This window comes from Crinia signifera, chromosome 2, assembly GCF_055691185.1.
Source record: "Crinia signifera chromosome 2, ASM5569118v1, whole genome shotgun sequence".
In the NCBI taxonomy this organism is placed as follows: domain Eukaryota; kingdom Metazoa; phylum Chordata; class Amphibia; order Anura; family Myobatrachidae; genus Crinia; species Crinia signifera.
In genome coordinates, this window is record NC_139218.1 from 323161042 (window position 1) to 323181376 (window position 20335).

Consider the following 20335-nt stretch of genomic DNA (forward strand, 5'->3'; position numbering starts at 1 on the left):
AGGGTGTAATTCTACACATGTGGTCTACATAGTGGTATGTCCCTGTGGACTATACTATGTGGGCCAAACCACGTGCAAGTTTAAGGAACGCATGGGGGGTCATAGGTCTTCTATTGGACTGGCTTTGGGGGGGCGGACCATTGACCAACCTGTGGCTCGCCATTTTAAAGCCCTAAATCACCCGTTAGAATCCCTTCGCTATTTTATGATAGATCATGTCCCGGCGTCCCTTAGGGGAGGGGATCGGGCGAAAATTCTGCTCATCCGTGAGTCACAGTGGATACTGCGACTTGGGACCACCAATCCTGGTGGTCTCAATGAAAAAATTAACTGGAATAGTTTAACATGAAGGGTTTATGTATGGACCCCATTTTTGGTTTCCTGCTTAGTTCAGCTATATGCGTGTGACCCTATTTGCCATGGAATAGTGTGTACATCTTACCATGCTATCTCTTGTATTCTGTTTTCCTGGAACTGCAATTTTGCCATTATGTATGTATGTATTATTGGTGTTCTTTTATTTATGTTTGCACTTTTGATGGGTGGCACCGGCCTGTCTAACATGTTCCGTCCATTTACGTATTTTACAGGCGCTTGGTGAGAGACCCAGCCATGTAGATCGCGTCCGTGACGACAGTGGAACGCAAACAGGAAGACGGGTGGAACGCATGAACGCTCCCCGTTGGCTTGGAATGCGTCCCAGCGGAAGTTCCGTGATGACGACATCCGGCGGGTCAGACGCCGGCGCTTGGCGCGAAACGGACGGCTGCAGGACAGGTAAGGGTATTTATTTGGGTCACTTTGATATGTTTGGGTTGTTGTTGCTGTGCCCTGAGGAAGGGGCTTTGTACCCCGAAAGCGCTTGGCGCTAAATACAGCCTTTTCTTTACACTACATCGGAGTGCCTCTTTATTTTGGATGTCTATATATATATATATATATATATATATATATATATATATATATACACACACTGGCATGCCACTATTGGATTGTAATGATTTTTCCTTTATTTTTAGTATTTGATGTACCTGCAAGGAAGAAAAAAACGTCAAAGATGGAGCTTGCTACGCGCTCAATGTCAAGAATCCTGGTAGATCATCTCCGAGAGTCCGATCTTGAATTTCAAACTCAAGAGGATGCCCGACTGCAGCGCTTCTTTGACAACGAGAGACAGTTGCAAGATTCCTTTCTCACACAGTTGGTGGGTCTGCACGAACGCATAGCGCGTGAAAATCGAGATGCACAGATGACCTTCCTTACCAATATGGTGTCTACATTACAGAATCCGCAGCCTTACAAGCTGTGTAGTCCGTACGCTGAGGGTGATTATTGTAATCCTCCACACAGAGGCCATACATTTATGCCTTCAAATTCAAGCCAAACTACTGTGCAGGGCCAAGGGCGTAGTTATACTGAAAACATGGGCAATAATTTTTCACATGCCACACAGCCAAGTAGGCCACATGCCAATACCAGTCCACAGTGCATGATACTGTCAATGGCACAGGATATAGTAGGCAATATGGCAATGTGAAAAATTATGCTGATGATTCAGTGAATGCCAGTAATCATAACACTCCTGTTAGCACTGTAATCAGCACTGCCTACAGGCATTTGTAGTAATGTTGCTATATGGTTGTTCTTTTTCTCTTTTTTCTGGGCTCGTTCAATTTTTCTTGCTTAAAAAGTGGCACTTACAAGGCCCGTTAAATGCTGTGTTCCATTTTGATGTACACAGTAGAGTATTATGGTTCTTTAGTTTATGAGCCTCAAAAAAGCTCATTTGGTTCTTCAGTTTGGAGCTGAATCAAAGTTCTCAAATTTTTTTTTTATTTAAATGTGTACAAATAGAGTATACTCTAGATATGTGGCTGAACATAATCTATAATGTGTACACAGTATGCCTTCTTCTTTATCTTTAAGGCAATAAAAAAATTCCCTGTTTGGGGATTATATTTATATATTTTTATTTTTTTTGGATTGTAATAAGGGCTATTTCACACACTCCGACTCCTGTCGGATGGCGAAACCCCGCACGGCCAGGAAGCCGTGCCACACACCGTAGTTAATAATGGGCACAGATGTGACCATTCACCCAGGCCGCCTGGTTTCAGCCGGATCCCATCATTGTAAACTGCTGTGTGCGGCACAGATTCCTGGCCGTGCGGGTTTTCACTGCCCGGCAGGAGCCAGAGTGTTTCGAATTGCCCTACAGCACAGGTCTTCAACCTGTGGCCCTCCAGATGTTGTGAAACTACATGTCCCACCATACATTGCCACATTTTTTCCTATAGTAGGATGGCAAAAAAACTCAGGGCATGCGGGGACATGTAGTTCCACAACATCTGAAGGGCCACAGGTTGAAGACCTGTGCCCTACAGGTACCAAAAATTGCAAATACAAGTGTTTATCTATATATACAGTGCCGGATGAAAATGTGTGGCTGCTGGACAGTCAAACTAGGGAGGTTATTCTGATTGAAGCGGTAACGGCCGCTTGCGGCCGTTCCGCCGATGTTTTCGGTCTGCGCATGTGCAGAGGGCACTCTGCGCATGTGCAGGCGAAATCGCCGCACAAGTTTTTTGACCGCCGCAAAGGGGGTGGATAGGGGCGTGAGGGGCTACTAAGCCTCATTTACATATGCATACGCCCCGCGTTTCATGGGCGTTCCCATGCAAACGCAGGGCGTATGCATGGTAATGAGGCTGTGACGCGTGGGTACAGGGCGGGCATCTGACATCGCCGGATGTCAGCTGCCCGCCCCCATACAAGATTTCACACGGACAAGTGTCCGTGTGGTCTTGTGTTGCGGGACCTGGTGGAGCGTGCGGCCCTGCATTCGATGTTCGGCGACCATCGAATGCAGGGGCTGCTCCCACCATGGAGGAGGCGTATCCCCGTACACATTCATGCGGATCGCCACATGTCCGCGTACGGACGGCCGTGGCGATCCGTATGGAAGGCGGGGATTCGCCTGGTGCGGTCAGAGCCGCATATGCGGCTCCGGCCGCACCGATCAGAATAAAGGCCTAGGTGTGTGTCTCCCCTATACAATACCAGCTTGGATGGCAGCACAACCTATTCACCCACCACTGATAGAAGACCTATGCTAAATACTTATTCTACCTCGTGTTGCAATAGGTCAATGTTGTTTCAGTGTTGAAAGGGTATTTATGACCACTAAAGATTTATATTTGAAAACATTTTATATTTAAAGTGAACTGCATAAAACATATTTTGTGAAAAATAAAACAAGTTCTTTCAAACATACAACCAGTGTGTCCTTCTACTTCTACTGTGTCATAGTATTTAGGTTAATAGAGAGGGTGTTCTGCAACTTGTCAGCCATGTTTAATGCAATGCAGTGAGCAGACACCTCCCACTTTTCATGATCTCATCTCTGTGTGCCTTTAAAACTGTCCTTTTCTTATGACACACAGAGTTTTGCAGGAAAAATCTGGCTTCTGTGTGAAAGGGGTCGACACGGGAAATACCCGGGTTTTTGCTCCTGTGTGAAAGGGGGTCAGCCCCTTGCTGCCTAGTTGTACCCGGGTTTTTGAATCCGGGAAATACCTGGGTTTTTGGGATTTTTCTGTGTGAAAGGGGTATTAGTGGCTTCTTTTATAAATCCATTATATTGGCTATTATCAAATGAGGGCTTATAAGTCATCAATAAAAATAATACAATTAGACAGGGGGTGGGGTGCGGCACTATTGTTGTGCCTAGAGGACAGTGTCTGGGTACACCATGACCAGCCCACCCCCTTCTCCAGACGCTGGACAGCAGTTCTAGCATAGCATTCTACGGCTTTTATAAATGTACACAATAACATTCACACATACTGTATGTATGCACATTTCAACACAAACAAAGGTATATTTTAGATTTGCTGGTCGTTGATATGATATTGCTGGCAGTATATGTATGTATGTAAGTGTGCATGTATGTTTAATAAACTTGTGTATGTGTGCTTTGTCTTTATTGTAATATTTGTTTTACAGCAGGAACTGCAGGTATCAGGGGGCCCTTTAATTCTCCCACATTCTGTAACTTGTGGTAAAGCATAACATTAATTCTTACTTTCACACTCGATTGCTATCATCTTGCCACCCACCGCACAGGACTTCAGCTCTGGCCCTTGGGTGCCTGAGAGGACACATTTATTGGGGGGTTCCCACTCCCCCAGGGACCCGTCTAGGGCTAACTAGTTGAGGAGTTAATGCCACAGCCACCTAAATGTGTCCCCCAGCTGTGGCATTACCTTACTGACTAGAGGAGCCTGGGGCTGGTTTCTACAATACTTGGGACCCCTATATCCTATATCTTTTGCCCCCTCCTATTTTTGGAACCAGGATTGGTCCAATAGGTTGGGCTGGTTCTTTAAATACAGGGGTATCCTATGCAAATTTTCCTCTGTATTTTACCAAACATGTTCAAATACAGACGGTTATAATGTCGACACTGACAAGGTATTAGTGTTCCAGTGCGCCCACTATGCTTTGGGGACACTATTATACTCTCCCTCTGTGCCCAATGGGATGGTAAAGTATGAATCGGTTTTTGCAAAAACAGATCACGAAAAACACTATTCAGTATTATTTGTGTCATTATTTTGGCTGTCAGCAGAGGCGGGCTGGGCCAGGGGGCAGAGTGCCACATGCCCCCCAGGCCGGCATGACTATCTACTGGCTGGGCCGCTGTGTGCATCTTGCACACGCTGCCGCAGCTCAGCCATCACCGACGCAGCCGCCGGCCACCTTCGTGTGTTCAGTTCAGCACAAGCTGTTCCTGGCCACACGAATGTAAGGTGATGGCCTCTTCAAAAATGGCCGCCACCTTATAGGAGACAGACACTAGAGGTACTGCTATACCTCTAGTGTCTGTCAGAAGAGAACAGTGCAGCCAGCGCTACCCGGAAGTGCGGATTCGGGTAGCGCTGGCGCGTTATTTAAATCAGGCTTGCCTATGCTCCTGGTTTTTACAGGTGCGCGTCCGGAAATGGTGGTGGGCGGGGCTAGCAGAGAGCTCAGCACATCGCAGCAGGCCACCGTGGGGTTGGGTGGCCGAGCTGCAGACAGTGGAGGATGTCACTCTGACCTGAGGCTCAGGCTGTGCATCGGGAGCTGGACTCTCGGGAGGAGCAGAGAGCTGACAGCCAGGGCTTGCCTCTGCTACTTCCCGGAGGCTGGCCTCGCCCACCACAAACACTGAGCACGGCAGGAGGCTCAGGCTCCATCCATCAGGCCAGCCATGCTCTCTGTCCCTGCTCCTATGCTGCTGTCAGCTGCCTCCCTCAGACCTTCTCCAGGAAGTCCCTGCTCCTCCTAGGAAGGAGCAACACAGACATGTGAGTGTGCACTGGGGAGAGGGAGGCTGTGTATAATGTGTGTGTGTATAATTTAATGCAGAGGGGGAGGGGAAGGGTGTATAATGTATCACAGTGTGTGTGTGTGTGTGTGTTGTATAATGTATCACAGTGTGTGTGTGTGTATAATGTATCACAGTATTTGGGGGGGGAGTGTATAATGTATCACAGTGTTTGGGGGGGGGAGGGTGTATGATGCATCACAGTGTGGGGGGGAGGGTGTATAATATATCAGTGTGTGTGTGGGGGGGGGAGGATGTATAATGTATCACAGTGTTTGGGGGGGGGGGGGGGGAGGGTGTATGATGCATCACAGCGTGGGGGGAGGGTGTATAATATATCAGTGTGTGGGGGGGGCAGGGGGCTGCATAATGTAATATAATGTTATGGTTATGTGGACAGGCTGTAATATGGGGGGCTGGTGTGCATAATGTATTGGCTGTAATATGGGGGATGTATGTAATATAATGTTACTGTATATGTTCTGCACGTTTTTTTTATTTTTTTTTAAGAGGCCTGTGATTGATGTTTATAAGTGAATGAGGTGTATGTATGTTTTTTAAAGTGACAGAGGTGTGTGGGATGTATTCAATGCTGTGGGCAAGCGGCGAGAGCATACTTGCCTACCCTCCCGGAATGGCCGGGAGGGTCCCGCAAATCGAATCCCCCTCCCGGTCCCCCGAGAAGGGCGGCAAGTCTCCCGCATTTCCCTAAAGCCCCGGCTCCCCCTCTCCCCGCGGTCTAAAAACTATGACTTTTGCGGGTCCGCGGGGAGGGGGCGGGGCTAAATGACGCATTTCGCTGCATTTTTAGCCCCTCCCCCCACCCACGGACCCGCAAATTGAGGCTTCAGCCCGTCATGGGGGCGGGGCTTGATGACATCACCCGTGTCCCGCCCCCAAAACGAAGCCTCTACCCGCCCCCTTTCACTCCTCTCCGGGCTTCTCCCGGAAAGGAGTATGCCAAAGTCGGCAAGTATGAGCGAGAGCGAGCAGGGCTTCCTGCTCGCTGTCACCACTCACCCTGTCAGTTTTAAACTCACCCCCCTCATACGCCAATTCCCCCTCGCTCAGTTTTTTTAATGAGGGGGAATTGGCGTATGCCGCTGCAGAAGCAGCGAGACTCGCGGCTATATACAGCGGGTTCACTGCATTAGCTGCGGGTCTCGCTGTTTGGGGGAATCCTCGCCATCCTGTGACGGCGAGGATTCCCCCAGAACGTTGAATAGGGCACGCGGCTGGCGAGGGGGTTAAACAGGGATGATCGCTGGTTTTCTGCGATCCTCACTGTTTAACCCCCTCGCCGGTCGCATTGAATACTACCCTGTGTGTGTGCAGTAAATGGTGTATGTGCATGTGTGTTTTTAGTGAAACAGGTATGTGGTGTATTTAAGTGAGGGTTTTTGAGGTTTTTTAAGGGTTTCTGAGAGAAAAAGGTGCATGTGTTTGTGTTGAATGGCAGTGGTGGATTTAGAGGGATCACCAATGAATGTGCCCCTCTGTCGTTTAGGTGATTTTTAGTTTTACAGTTTTTAACAGCCGACCCACATACCACCTCTAACAGGAGCCAGACGACCCGCAAGCCACCTCTCACAGTAGCCAGACGACCCACAAGCCCCCTCTTGATGGGACACGCATCGGGAGCTGTGACACATCAGTGGGACAGAGGTGTGTGTTTTTATTGAGTGACAGAGGTGTCTATGTGTGTGTATATAGATACTGTATACATTGGTGAGGGGACTGTGGTAGACCAACATTTATCTTGCCTCCGGTCAAGGACCACTGATGGCGCATGCAAATGGTCGCCCTTTCTCCCTCACACTCTCTCCCTGTCTGTCTCTCTCACAAACTCTCTTTTCATTCCTCACACTCTCCCTCTCACACACATTCCCACTCTCTCTCCCACCTCTGTCTCACACACTCCGCCCCTCTGTCTCTTAAGCTGTGTACACACGGGGCGATATTTCGCACATATTGCTGGCAATATGGTCGCTGAGCGACCATATTGCCAATGATTTCATGTGCTATGGGCGATAAATTGCCAGGATCGCGCTCCCGTGGCCAGCCCTGCAATGGTCGCTTGTCGCAGGAGCATGCTCCTGCCACCAGCACTTTCCCCGGCAGTCAGCTGTTTCCCCCAGTTTCTCCTCATCAGCGATCATCTCTGGAAAACAGGACACTGAGCAATATATTGCTAAGTGATATATTGCTCCGTGTGTACACAGTATTACACATGCATTCTCGGTCTCTCTTTACTTCTCTCTTTGTCTCAAGAGAGGCAGAAATATTTTCTTTAAAACATATAATGCAGTGTTGCATACAGCAGCATTGACATCTGAATCAGGCCCAGAGTTTTCTTCTGCTACTGTAGGGCACACCCCCTAGTGGCAATAGGTATGTCTATAGGTGGAGTTAGACACACACCCTGGGCGGATCATGACTCACGCTCTCAGTGGCATGGAGCATTCCAGTAGCAGCTAAAATCTCCCTGAAACTAGTTTTCAAAAGTAGGCAAGTATGATTTAAATGGATCCCCTTGGCGACGAGCATGTACCCTGGCTCTCCCCTGCAAAAAATCCCCATGGCAAGAATGAAACACCTGGCAAGAAGCATGTAACCCCTGGCAACAAGCGATATAGGTAAGCAGCATTTATATGGTATAATTATTTAGTTTAATGGGCATTACGGTATTGGCATTATGTTTTATGGGCATTACGGTGATGGCTTTATGTGTAATGGGCATTACGGTGTTAGCATTATGTGTAATGGGCATTTTGGTGTGTGGCATTATATGCAATTGGCATTAAGGTGTGGCATTATGTGTAATGGGCATTACGGTGTGGCATTATGTTTGATGGGCATTACGGTGTGTGGCATTATGTTTAATTGGCATTACGGTGATGGCTTTATGTGTAATGGGCATTACGGTGTTGGCTTTATGTGTAATGGGCATTACGGTGTTGGCATTATGTGTAATGGGCATTACGGTGTGTGGCATTATGTTTGGGCATTACGGTGTGACATTATCTTTAATTGGCATTACGTCTGTGATGGCTTTATGTGTAATGGGCATTACGGTGTGTGGCATTATGTGTAATCAGAGCCAGATTAAGGTCTAAATGGGCCTGGAGCTGAAAATTATCAAGGGCCTATTATGTGCAATAATAGGGGTTGTGGCCAGCACCTAATAATGTGGGTGGCGTGACCAGTGATCTGGTTGGGTGGTCTGCTCATGGGTGTGTCTCTATTTGTGTAAATACTTTCAACTAATTACATATGCCTGGAAAAGGCAGGGGGCTGGCATAGGAAAAATGCAGGGAGATATATTGGCGGGTGCCCTCCAAAGTGCACCCACAGGATGCCGATGTCCTAAGATCCTAAGATACTTGCGGGGTGAGGAGGCACTCCAGTCATAAAAAAAATACTGAAAGCGTGGCCTGCGCAGTGTGCCTGCAAGGGGGAGCGATCCACAGCCCCCCTTGTCGGCATTGCGGCGGCCGGGATTCCGGCGGCGGTATTTCGACCGCCGGCATATCATACCGGACCTCATATACCCCTTATACAAATCATGCAACTAAATAGTAACCCCTTTATACTGTACTTGCCTCTTACACATTATGCCACATAGAATGAGCAAAAATTCACATTATGCCACACAGATTAAAGCTAAATTCCCATTTTGCCACATGGATTGAGCCAAAATACACACTATACCAAACAGATTGAGCAATGTACAATATGCTCCACAAACGGGCATTGCGCGCCAAAGGCGCACATTAAAAATTTACACCATAATGCCCATTGCATGTTAAGCCACACACCATTGTCAGGAACCAGTCTGTTTTGTTTTCTGTCAGTTTCTGTTTGGCATTTTGACTCACTGGTGACCTCCAGTGGCAGGTCTGTTGCCATTACAGCTTTGTGTTCTGGGAGCTTAGTTTATTCACTAGGCTGTGAGATATTAAGCTAATCAAGCACTAGCCTGGGAGCTCCCTGAATCTTCAGGTGTAATTAATCACCTGAGCCCTTTATAGGGCAGGCTCACCTGCAGTATTCTGCCAGTGATAGCTTTCTGTTTAAGTTCCTGCTGCATTTGCAGGGAACTTCTGTTTGCTCCTAGCCACGCTTCCTGGTCCCTTGTTCCAGTCTCCTGTTTGGATCCCAGGATATATCCTCTGCAGCTCAGCTCCTTGCTAGTAATAGCATAAGCCTGATTACCCGGTCCCCGGAGCATTGTTGCTCCAGTCTTTGAAGTGTCCTGGTGTATACTCCTGCTCTCTTGTCTCCCAGCCTGCTTGGATCATCATCCTGTCCTGGGCCAGAGCCTGCACCTGTCCCCGTTACCTATCTGCCTGTGGGTCACGTAAGTGCTCCATTGGAGCCTGCTGGTTATTCCTTATACCATCTTTGGCCCGCCGTGGCTGTACCCCTCCGTGGGTCCGCTGTTACTTTGCGGTATCATTTCTGTTGTCCTTCCTCTTTGGTTATTGTCTGTCACCTTAGCGTTGGGTAGGCAGGGGTATTTCCCTTCTAGCTACTCCTTGTTTTGGGGAATCGCAGTCTCGGGGTGTCCCTGTTCCGAGATTCCCTAGTTCCTTGTTTGTGTCTGCGACTGGGTCGCCGTTCCCCGTTCTTGGCCAGGTGCCGGTAGTTAGGGGTCTCTTCCCAGCTAGGCCCTGTAGTTAGACGGTCCTTTTGAGATACCCCCTGGCGATCGCTCACCCCTTGTCTTTACCTAACACCTGGCTGCATCGGGGTCAGAGCCGGCCTAACTGGCTCTGTCGAACGCGGCGGCTACAGGCGAAGCATAGCACTTGCAGGGGTATTCCATCTGCCCGGGGGACTCAACAGAGTCAGTGTAGGTTTCGCTGTGGCCGTTCTAAGCAGCGGTCCCAGCTGCGGGCTCACGCCTGACCTTTTTCCTCCTGCCAGCTGTCGTATCACCCAGAGCCCAGGCGAAAACCGTAACATTATCACTGGCCATACCGATATATGCATGTGTTCACAGTAGTCATAGGTATACATGCATATATAAAATTTTGTTTCAAGGTGATTTGGGTGTTTTTGATTGGTAGCGGGACTTATAGATTTGTCCATATTAAGATTTTTTTTTTCTTCTTCCCGCATTTTGCCCGTTGCGGGGTTTTGCTTTATTCAGCTTGCCCAGTTGGTCTGGTCTGTTTGTTTCATTGCTGTACTTAATCATGCAGGCCTTGCAAGCTTCCTTGATGGCCTTAAATACGACCTTTACAGAATTAAAACCTGAGCGGGTTAAGGGTCTGCAGCAGTCATTTCTGCAATTGCAAGATCTGTTAACCCAAATTTTCCTGGATCTGTCTGAGGTTTTTGGGGCTCAACCAGCTCCTAGGGAGACCCTGGCTAAGGGGGTAGTCAGACAAACTTCAGATCAGGAGATTCAGAAGGGACATAGAAGTTTTTTACGGCCAAGGCTCACACCAGAAGAGCGGCGACGGCGTAAAGACTTTAACCTATGTCTGTATTGTGGGGAATCAGGCCACTTTCTCCAGTATTGCGAATTGCGCAGACCTGGTGGTGGTACTGGGAAGGGTTTTCCTCAATCCAAGTGGTATCAGGAGATTACATCTATGCCTATCTCCTCTAAGCAGGAGGAGCCTGACCACACACCCCACATACGTAACGCTCCGACTTACAACTGGGGTCCTAAGACTAGAGCGCCCCATGTTGAGGTACGGAATCAGACGGGAATGTGGAATTCATCCACAAAGATTCCAGACAGAAAGACGTTAGATACTAATCTTCCAGTCAGGGAGATCAACGTTCTTTCAACATTGGAACTGTTAAGTCCCGTAGAGGAGTATCAGGTATTTCCCTCAAAAGGGGCTTCAAGCGGCATAATCCCAGAGGGGGTCCTTGAAGCCATCACCCCTAAGAGGGTCTTGGGGAACTTAACCCCACATGGAGTTATGGAGGTCATTGCTCCTGATGAGGCCTTGGGAGGCATAACTCCGAAAAAAGAATCCCTGACATCAGTCTCAGCCGGGATTTCTAGTGACATCGTCCCCGATCTTGGGGTTCTCGGAGTTGCCTCTGAGGTTGTGGATCCAGGAGTCCCGGTCTCCTTAGGCGAGTCCAATGCCGGGGGCTCATCTAGCGGCAAGGGCGCTTGGGGCTCATTGAACGTTTGTGGTGCTCGAGGTCAGTCGAGCCAATTTGATGCCCAAGGCCCGCCGGGCGTGTCTGATGATACTCCTAACACTCCATACTTCGATGGAGATTTGGCCCAGCTCCGACCAATTGCTCAGCAATTCCTCGCTGGAATGGACTTCTCACATAATGTGAAGATGACTCCTGCTTCTGCTGTCCGTTATCTCTTATCATGCTTTAGAGGAGGAGCTTTGGAGTGGGTTAAACCTCTCATAGAGGCTGACGATCCCATCCTAAGGGATCTTCCGGTTTCCTAAAAACCGTGCGGAAAGTGTTCAGCCCAAAGGCCGTAGCCCCGAGTGGGGGCCCAAAGGCCGTAGCCCCGAGTGGGGGCCCAAAGGCCGTAGCCCCGAGTGGGGGCCCAAAGGCCGTAGCCCCGAGTGGGGGCCCAAAGGCCGTAGCCCCGAGTGGGGGCCCAAAAGTCTGTTTCGCCCCAGAAGGTGGGCAAGTCTGTTTCGCCCCAGAAGGTGGGCAAGTCTGTTTCGCCCCAGAAGGTGGGCAAGTCTGTCTCGCCCCAGAAGGTGGGCAAGTCTGTTTCACCCCAGAAGGGGGGCAAGTCTGTTTCGCCCCAGAAGGGGGACTCTGCCAGTCCGGTCCCTGAGGGGGACTCTGCCAGTCCGGTCCCTGAGGGGGACTCTGCCAGTCCGGTCCCTGAGGGGGACTCAGTCCATCTAGTCTCAAGTGGTATCATAGAAGCTGTGTCCCCGGAAGGGGTGGCCATATCCTTGTCTGAGGTCCCAAAGACCACAGCCTCAGCAAGGGTCTTAATGGCTGCAAACCCGGTGAGTGTTTCGGTTTTGCCAGCCTCTCGGGAGGCTTCAGAAATCTTAGCCCCCAAGGTTGTTGTTCCCATAGAGAATTCCAGTTCTGAGGTCCCAGAGGTGGATGTCCCTACGTCCATCGTGTTTGATGGAGATCTTGCCCATTTTATTGCCCTGGTTGGACACTGTTTCCCTGTTTGAATCTGGACCATCTTCAGGGGTCACTTGGGCTAACATTGTAGACCTCCATCATTTCTGCCTTTAGGGGTAGACCTCAGACATGGGCCTACGAGCGGATCAATGCTGGTGACCCTTGTATCCGAGATCTATCTTCTTTCTGTGATGCAGTTATTAAGAAGTTCAGTCCCAAAAAGAAGGATGGGGTTCCACCAGCTCCTGGAAATGTGGTGCCCAGCATAAGCCAGGGGCTTAAGGACCTGGCTTCTGGAGACTCACAGTCTCTGTTTGTTCGTTCTTCTGCCTCATCGCTTGGTCCGGAATCCAGGAGTTTAGCTATTGGTTTTGTCTCACTGACTCCTGACAAAAAATTTTTGGACACATCTGGTACCTGTAATTCTGGGTCTGGGGAATCCAATAAGAGTTCTGCCTATGGCCAATTAAGACATTCTTCCCTTTCTGAGATTCCATCTGTTAAAAAGACTCTCATGATCTCCTCAGATCGAGACTTCAACTCTGTTTCTGATTTGGTAACCCATAGCTGTGATTTGATAGAAGGTACCATCAGATCTGATAATGTGTGGGGCCTTAAACTGCTGATTCCATCAAAATCTAGGAAAAAGAAAAAGAAGAAGCATTAATCTTTTTCCGCTTTCCTGGATCATCCTGTTTGTCTTTTTGGTTGTGCCCTGTGGTCACCCTCAAGGGGGGGCACTGAGACAAGCCGTGGTTTTAGCTTGTGTTCACCTTTCTGTTGCCTTTGCCCCGTTATCCAGAATCCAGATACATTTAATTTTTGGAGGTCTGGATTTTGGGGTCTGTTGACCCCTCCTCAAGGGGGGGGGGGGGGGGTACTGTCAGGAACCAGTCTGTTTTGTTTTCTGTCAGTTTCTGTTTGGCATTTTGACTCACTGGTGACCTCCAGTGGCAGGTCTGTTGCCATTACAGCTTTGTGTTCTGGGAGCTTAGTTTATTCACTAGGCTGTGAGATATTAAGCTAATCAAGCACTAGCCTGGGAGCTCCCTGAATCTTCAGGTGTAATTAATCACCTGAGCCCTTTATAGGGCAGGCTCACCTGCAGTATTCTGCCAGTGATAGCTTTCTGTTTAAGTTCCTGCTGCATTTGCAGGGAACTTCTGTTTGCTCCTAGCCACGCTTCCTGGTCCCTTGTTCCAGTCTCCTGTTTGGATCCCAGGATATATCCTCTGCAGCTCAGCTCCTTGCTAGTAATAGCATAAGCCTGATTACCCGGTCCCCGGAGCATTGTTGCTCCAGTCTTTGAAGTGTCCTGGTGTATACTCCTGCTCTCTTGTCTCCCAGCCTGCTTGGATCATCATCCTGTCCTGGGCCAGAGCCTGCACCTGTCCCCGTTACCTATCTGCCTGTGGGTCACGTAAGTGCTCCATTGGAGCCTGCTGGTTATTCCTTATACCATCTTTGGCCCGCCGTGGCTGTACCCCTCCGTGGGTCCGCTGTTACTTTGCGGTATCATTTCTGTTGTCCTTCCTCTTTGGTTATTGTCTGTCACCTTAGCGTTGGGTAGGCAGGGGTATTTCCCTTCTAGCTACTCCTTGTTTTGGGGAATCGCAGTCTCGGGGTGTCCCTGTTCCGAGATTCCCTAGTTCTTTGTTTGTGTCTGCGACTGGGTCGCTGTTCCCCGTTCTTGGCCAGGTGCCGGTAGTTAGGGGTCTCTTCCCAGCTAGGCCCTGTAGTTAGACGGTCCTTTTGAGATACCCCCCTGGCGATCGCTCACCCCTTGTCTTTACCTAACACCTGGCTGCATCGGGGTCAGAGCCGGCCTAACTGGCTCTGACGAACGCGGCGGCTACAGGCGAAGCCTAGCACTTGCAGGGGTATTCCATCTGCCCGGGGGACTCAACAGAGTCAGTGTAGGTTTCGCTGTGGCCGTTCTAAACAGCGGTCCCAGCTGCGGGCTCACGCCTGACCTTTTTCCTCCTGCCAGCTGTCGTATCACCCAGAGCCCAGGCGAAAACTGTAACAACCATAATGTCCATTACGTATTAAGCCAAACATCATAATGCCTATTAAAATTTATGCTACATAAGTGCTCCTTACCTATGTGCTCATTGCCAGGGGTTTCATGCTCATTGCCATGTGGGATTGCATGCTCATTGCCAAGGGAGAATACATGCTTGCGGTAACAGGGGGACAGCCGCCGCCAGGCAGAAATGACAGCCATTGACAGCTGGACAGAGAGCAGGGGGCTGCCCGGCTGTTTTCAGAGCAATGCAGGTCCCGGCTATTTAAAATAATACCCCTTTCACACCAGAAAATGCAGGGATTTACCCGGGCTGGCCCCTATTACACCAGCCTAGTTTCTGCATTTTCTGGTGTGAGGAGAGAAACCCCCCCCCCTTAAACAACCAGCTATATCTTCGGAACCAACTGACCCATTTACATGTGGGCTTCGAATGATTTTGAAATGAGTTTGGTCCTGTGGAACTGGGCCGTTTGGTTCCAGAGAAATCTGCCCTCAAACAACATGAACAGCCATGAAATTACATTTCAGAAATGAAAAAATCGGTTTACCCACAATATCTCTGGAACCAATGAACCCATATGGACCAGCATGGTATCAGATTGTAGGGATTCAGTACTGAATCCCGGCGGTCGGGATCCCGGCGTTCAGAATCCCGACGCCAGAATCCCGACAGCCGAAATGCCGACAAGGGGGGGACGTGGATCGCCCCCCCTTGCGGGCTCGCTGCTCTCGCCACGCAGCGGGCCCGGTGCCTCGCTACGCTCGGTACACTAATTTATTCTCCCTCCAGGGGTGTCGTGGACACCCACGGAGGGAGAATATGTCGGTATTTCGGCGGTCGGGATTCTGAACGCCGGGATCCCGACCGCCGGGATATTAACTGCATCCCGATTGTAGGTCCAGCAATTTGGGTTATGGTGTGTACACACGGCAGATCCAGATCGCATCGGGACTCGCATCTCTCATGGCATGCTAGAGGGGCCCAATTTAGACTATATAGTGCAGATCTGCACTATATAGTCTTGCCTGCCCTCTCTATCTGGCTGGCGATATGTGCTCACACGGGAGCCATCATGAACCTGACTTGGTTCACATTTATTTTCTGATGTTTCCATGCCTGTCTGTTTCCTAGCTGCTGCTGTTGCAGCTGCTCTGCATTCTCAGTGATTAAAACTCCAGTGAGGCTCCCTTAGTTCAGCACCAGTCACCTGATCCAGGTAACTCAAGGCATACTTCCTGGTTCTGTCTGCTGCTGCTGCAAGCTGCAGACAATCAAGAAATCACCTGGAGGAATATAAGCCAGCTTCCCAGAGTCCTCCTTGCCTTGAACAAATGTTCATTCTGCTTCCTGTGTGGTTACCCCAGAGACAGAGAGTTCCAAGGCTCCTGGCTATCCAGTCTCCAGCGATACCATCTCCAAGTGTCCTGCTGCTACTTACCTGGTTCCGTTCATCTCCAGAGACTCCTGCGGTACTTGTGAGTTATCCGGGCTGCCGATTTTGTCCTTAAGTTTGGTTAACTTAAGGACACCCGACCGACGCGATGCCCGAGATTTAGCCCCAAATCGGGGGCATCGCGTCGGTCGTGGCCGTTATAAGGGGCCGCAACGCGATGCCCACGATTTCCCATAGACAGTAATGTTAAAAGACACGATGGACCCGATTTCCCATAGACAGTAATGTTAAAAGACGCGATGGACCCGATTTTAAAATAGCAATGTTAAAATAAAATGACAATGTGACAATATGTTTTAAAAAAAAAAAAAGTTTCATGGCCCCCCACCACCGTTAACGCCACCCCGCTATTGACGCCAACCCGAAGCGTGGCGAGCGCAGCGGTACGCGTCCTCCGACCTTTTCATGCCCTACTATCCACTAGGGCGTGGAGTGAGAATAGAATAGTGTGGCGAGCGCAGCGAGCCACCGAGCCCGAAGCGTGGCGAGCGCAGCGGACACCTGTGAAGCCCGCAAGGGCACGCGGATACCTGTGAAGGTGTCCGCGTCCCCTCGCGGGGCTCGCCACGCTTCGGGCTCGGTGGCTCGCTGCGCTCGCCACACTATTCTATTCTCACTCCACGCCCTAGTGGATAGTAGGGCATGAAAAGGTCGGAGGACGCGTACCGCCGCCCCTCGCGGGCTCGCTGTGCTCGCCACGCTTCGGGTTGGCGTCAATAGCGGGGTGGCGTTAATGGTGGTGGGGGGCCATGAAACATTTTTTTTTTAAAACATATCCAATGTGAAATGGCCATATTCACATTGTCATTTTATTTTAACATTGCTGTCTATGGGAAATCGGGTCCATCGCGTCTTTTAACATTACTGTCTATGGGAAATCGGGTCAGAAATCGGGTCCATCGTGTCTTTTAACATTACTGTCTATGGGAAATCGTGGGCATCGCGGCTCCTTATAACGGCCACGACCGACGCGATGCCCACGATTTCGGGCGCGATGAAAAAATCGGCAGCCCGGATAACTCACAAGTACCACTCCTGCTAATACCATCCCTGCGGTCGAGTATCAGGTGTCTCGCTGAGCACCTCTCTGGCTCATAAGCCAGTTACCAATATCAGTGACTTTTACCATCTTGTCCTGATCCTGTCGACAGTCCCCGTCAACACCTGTGTTGGCTCACAGTTATTGTGCTCCATAGAGACTATTGCATCTCCGTCGACATCCCTGACGTCTATCAGTTGCTGTCTCCAAGTATTGTTGCATATACACCTGTTGCCGACATCCCGTGTCGACTATATACTAAAGTACCTCCAGAGACTGTTACACTTTCCTGGTTATCTACATTGTGTACTGACGACTCCCAGGTCTTCACCTCCAGCTTCCAGGCAGTCCTGCAGCTCCCAGGCTGCCAACCGTCATCACCGGCTCCCAGGCCGTCCCGCAGCTCCCAGGCTGCCAACTACAACCCCGGCTTTCAGGCCATCCTGCAGCTCCCAGGCTGCCAACTCTCATCACCGGCTTCCAGGCCCTCTTGCAGCTTCCAGGTTGCCAACTATCACCTCCGGCTCCCAGGCCATCCCACAGCTCCCAGGCTGTCTACTATGATCCCCGGCTCTCAGGCCATCTCCAAAGACATTCTCTCGTATCTCCTGTGTCCTCACTACCAGCCTGCGTCCAGAGGACCAGGGCAGGGGGCCGCGACCTGCTTGTCAGACGCAGCCAAGTCCATAGCTCCTTGCGGGACTCCCTGGTGAATACCGCTGGCAAGTTAGACTCCGCGCCCCTGCTTCTGGTCTCCGCCAACCCTCTGGTTCGCTGTGCCCGGGTCCCCAGTGCATGTCACATATCAAGCCTCGTATATTCTGCTACCCAGCGCCCTCCACTGGTCCACCACGGTCACAGCCAGGAACACAAGAAACCCTGGTGCTGACAGGAGTGCGCATCGGGCTCGCAAGCCCTAAAAAAGCGTGCGATTTGCATGCGATATGGCTTCCGATGTTCCCTATATTGGGGACATCTGAAGCCAAATCTTACCGTCTGTACGCACTATAAGACGGAGATCAACCTCGAGCTTCTGTTGGAACCAGGTGGGGGTCAGAATTAGCGTGTCTCATGTTATCCTATGGGGAAAACGTTCCAGCTTTGCCTGGTGGTATCTCCTGTTCCCGGGGGGCTAGCAACGCGGGGTCGGGCTTGTTGGAAAGCCCTGACCCTCAGCTACAAAGTGGGCCTGGAGCTGTAGCTCCATCAGGCCCATTGTTAATCTGGCCCTGTGTGTAATTAGCATTACAGTGATGGCTTTATGTGTAATGGCATTACGGTGTGTGTGGCATTATGTGTAATGGGCATTACGGTGTGTGGCATTATGTGTAATTAGCATAACAGTGATGGCTTTAGGTGTAATGGGTATCACAGTGTAAATTTTTGTAATGCGCATTAGGCGTGCACTTTCCCCGTTTCTGTTGTGTGTGTGTGTGTGTGGGGGGGAGGATTGTTTAATCCTTGCTGCATACTAGATGGAAGAGGATAGGGTGGTGAAACGATGGCGATGGGCCACTTGCTTGTGTTGCCCCCCAGGCTGAAAGTTGCCAGCCAGCCCCTGGTTTTTCAGCATTGTTGTTATGTCTGTGTTTTCTTCCAGTCCGTGTTTTACTGGTCGGTATTTTGATTGTCGTGTTATATATCTCCTTTCCGTGTAAAAGCATAATGATACAGGGTTATGTAATAGGGAAGAAAGATCTTGGCAGAGTCTACAGTCTACAAAGCGAGAGAGAAACGAAACTAGAACCTGTATAATCCCTCGCACACCAGCAGATGGCCACACTACACAGCCACGCAGACCAGTACACTACTTGTAGTACTACTGACTCAGATCGCGACTTCTGTGCCACTGCCCAGTGACACTGACAGCACTGCCCCGATCAAAATATATATATGCTGCATCCCCACCGTCCATCTGCAGCTTACGGTGAAGCTATCACGGCAGTTGTACGTAATGTTACATGAAAGTACCTATAATTCATTCACCCATCATCATCATCACCACCACATATGTAACACATGACATGACTGTGACCCTCCCTGCACACGGGGTACGACTTGGGGCTGCATGTGGGGTCAGTATAAGGAGTACAGGACAGTAAGTGACATTACCGTGTATGTATGAGAGCCTGGCACACACACCCGTCTTCCTCCTCCTCCTCACAGTACAGCGGCGGGCGAGGGAAACGCAGTAGATAGAGAGTCTGCTCTCACTCAGCAGCAGGCAGCACTGGGTCTAGCGCAATAATCCCTCCCACCCGGGGCTGGGCACTGGACTGGTGAGTGCAGGTGATTGGCCGCACACAACGGTAGCAAACGGAGGTGAGTCCCTGTCATTGCACACAACGGTAGCAACTAGCAAACGGAGGTGAGTCCCTGTCATTGCCGGTAATTCCCCAGCGGTGGCGTCACGCCACAAGCGATGCTGGGAGAGAAAGCAAGATAACCCTGGGAGAGAAAGCAAGATAAAACCCCCCCATCCCCCCCATGCTGTGTCTGCTGCAATGACGCTGGGATCTCCCTGCCTGCCCCCATCAAAGCAAGCCTGTCCCAGAGACTCCCAGCCTCCTCCTCTTGCCTCCTCCTTGTTCTGGTACCGTCACCTCCCCAGTGACTCCACCCCAAAGGCTGCCTGCAAAATCCACAAGACAGTCAGAGATCCATATGGGTACAGAACAGAGCCAGCCAACAGCAACAGGTAAGTTGGAAGGGGAGAATTTAAATAGAAGTATAAGGGGGAAAGTTATGGGGAGGGGGGTGAAGGGAGAATTGCTATTATAGGAGTTAGTGTTTTTATTATAGTGAGGGAGGTATTGATTGATTAAATGATGTTAATTGAATTATTTGATATGTAAGAGGAAGATGACCGATGGCTATCTTACAGGAGGAAATCCTGATGGGATACCAGCATTTGCCCCCCTTTCTCTGTGCCCTGCATCTGCCCCTCTCTACCCACATCTGTGTCCCCACCACTCTGCCCACCATCTGTAAATTTCGATCCTCTGTCTGCCCAGCACCTGTTTCCCCTCTCACTGCCCAGCATATGTCTGTCCAGCTGCATCTGGCAACACTGTGGATATTATGTTTAAGAGGCACTACTTCTGGGATCTTTATGTGCATAAGGGGCACTACTGTGGGCTTTGGCCTTCATACTGGTTGGCTCGCAAAAAAAGCGTTAGTTTGCTGCTTTGCGAGTCTTGCAGCACTGGCCGCCACTTGGCCCAACGCCCAACACAGCTATTCGCAGATTTTCCCTGCAGCACTGTGAATAGATGATTTGCATATACATCCATTCACAGCCTTGCGTGCATGCCCGAAATCTTTCGATGGTCTCTGACCATCAAATG

The 20335-nt window shown here is 50.1% G+C and overlaps 1 protein-coding gene and 1 long non-coding RNA gene across 8 annotated transcripts in view; one reads left to right on the plus strand and one right to left on the minus strand.

Moving 5' to 3' along the window:
- Nucleotides 1–19491, minus strand: part of LOC146057691 (signal transducer and activator of transcription 2-like) — a 116693-nt gene extending 97202 nt beyond the window's left edge. For 2 of the 7 annotated variants that reach the window (XM_083169213.1, XM_083169217.1), the window contains exon 1: nucleotides 19101–19491. The gene's annotated coding sequence lies outside the window, so the exon portion shown is untranslated. The remainder of the gene's footprint in view (nucleotides 1–19100) is intronic. The other 5 variants (XM_083169215.1, XM_083169212.1, XM_083169219.1 and 2 more) reach the window with 3 other exon arrangements.
- Nucleotides 19117–20335, plus strand: part of LOC146057692 (uncharacterized) — a 35063-nt gene continuing 33844 nt past the window's right edge. Inside the window, exon 1 of the long non-coding RNA XR_014469765.1 lies at nucleotides 19117–19686. This is a non-coding gene — a long non-coding RNA (uncharacterized LOC146057692). The remainder of the gene's footprint in view (nucleotides 19687–20335) is intronic.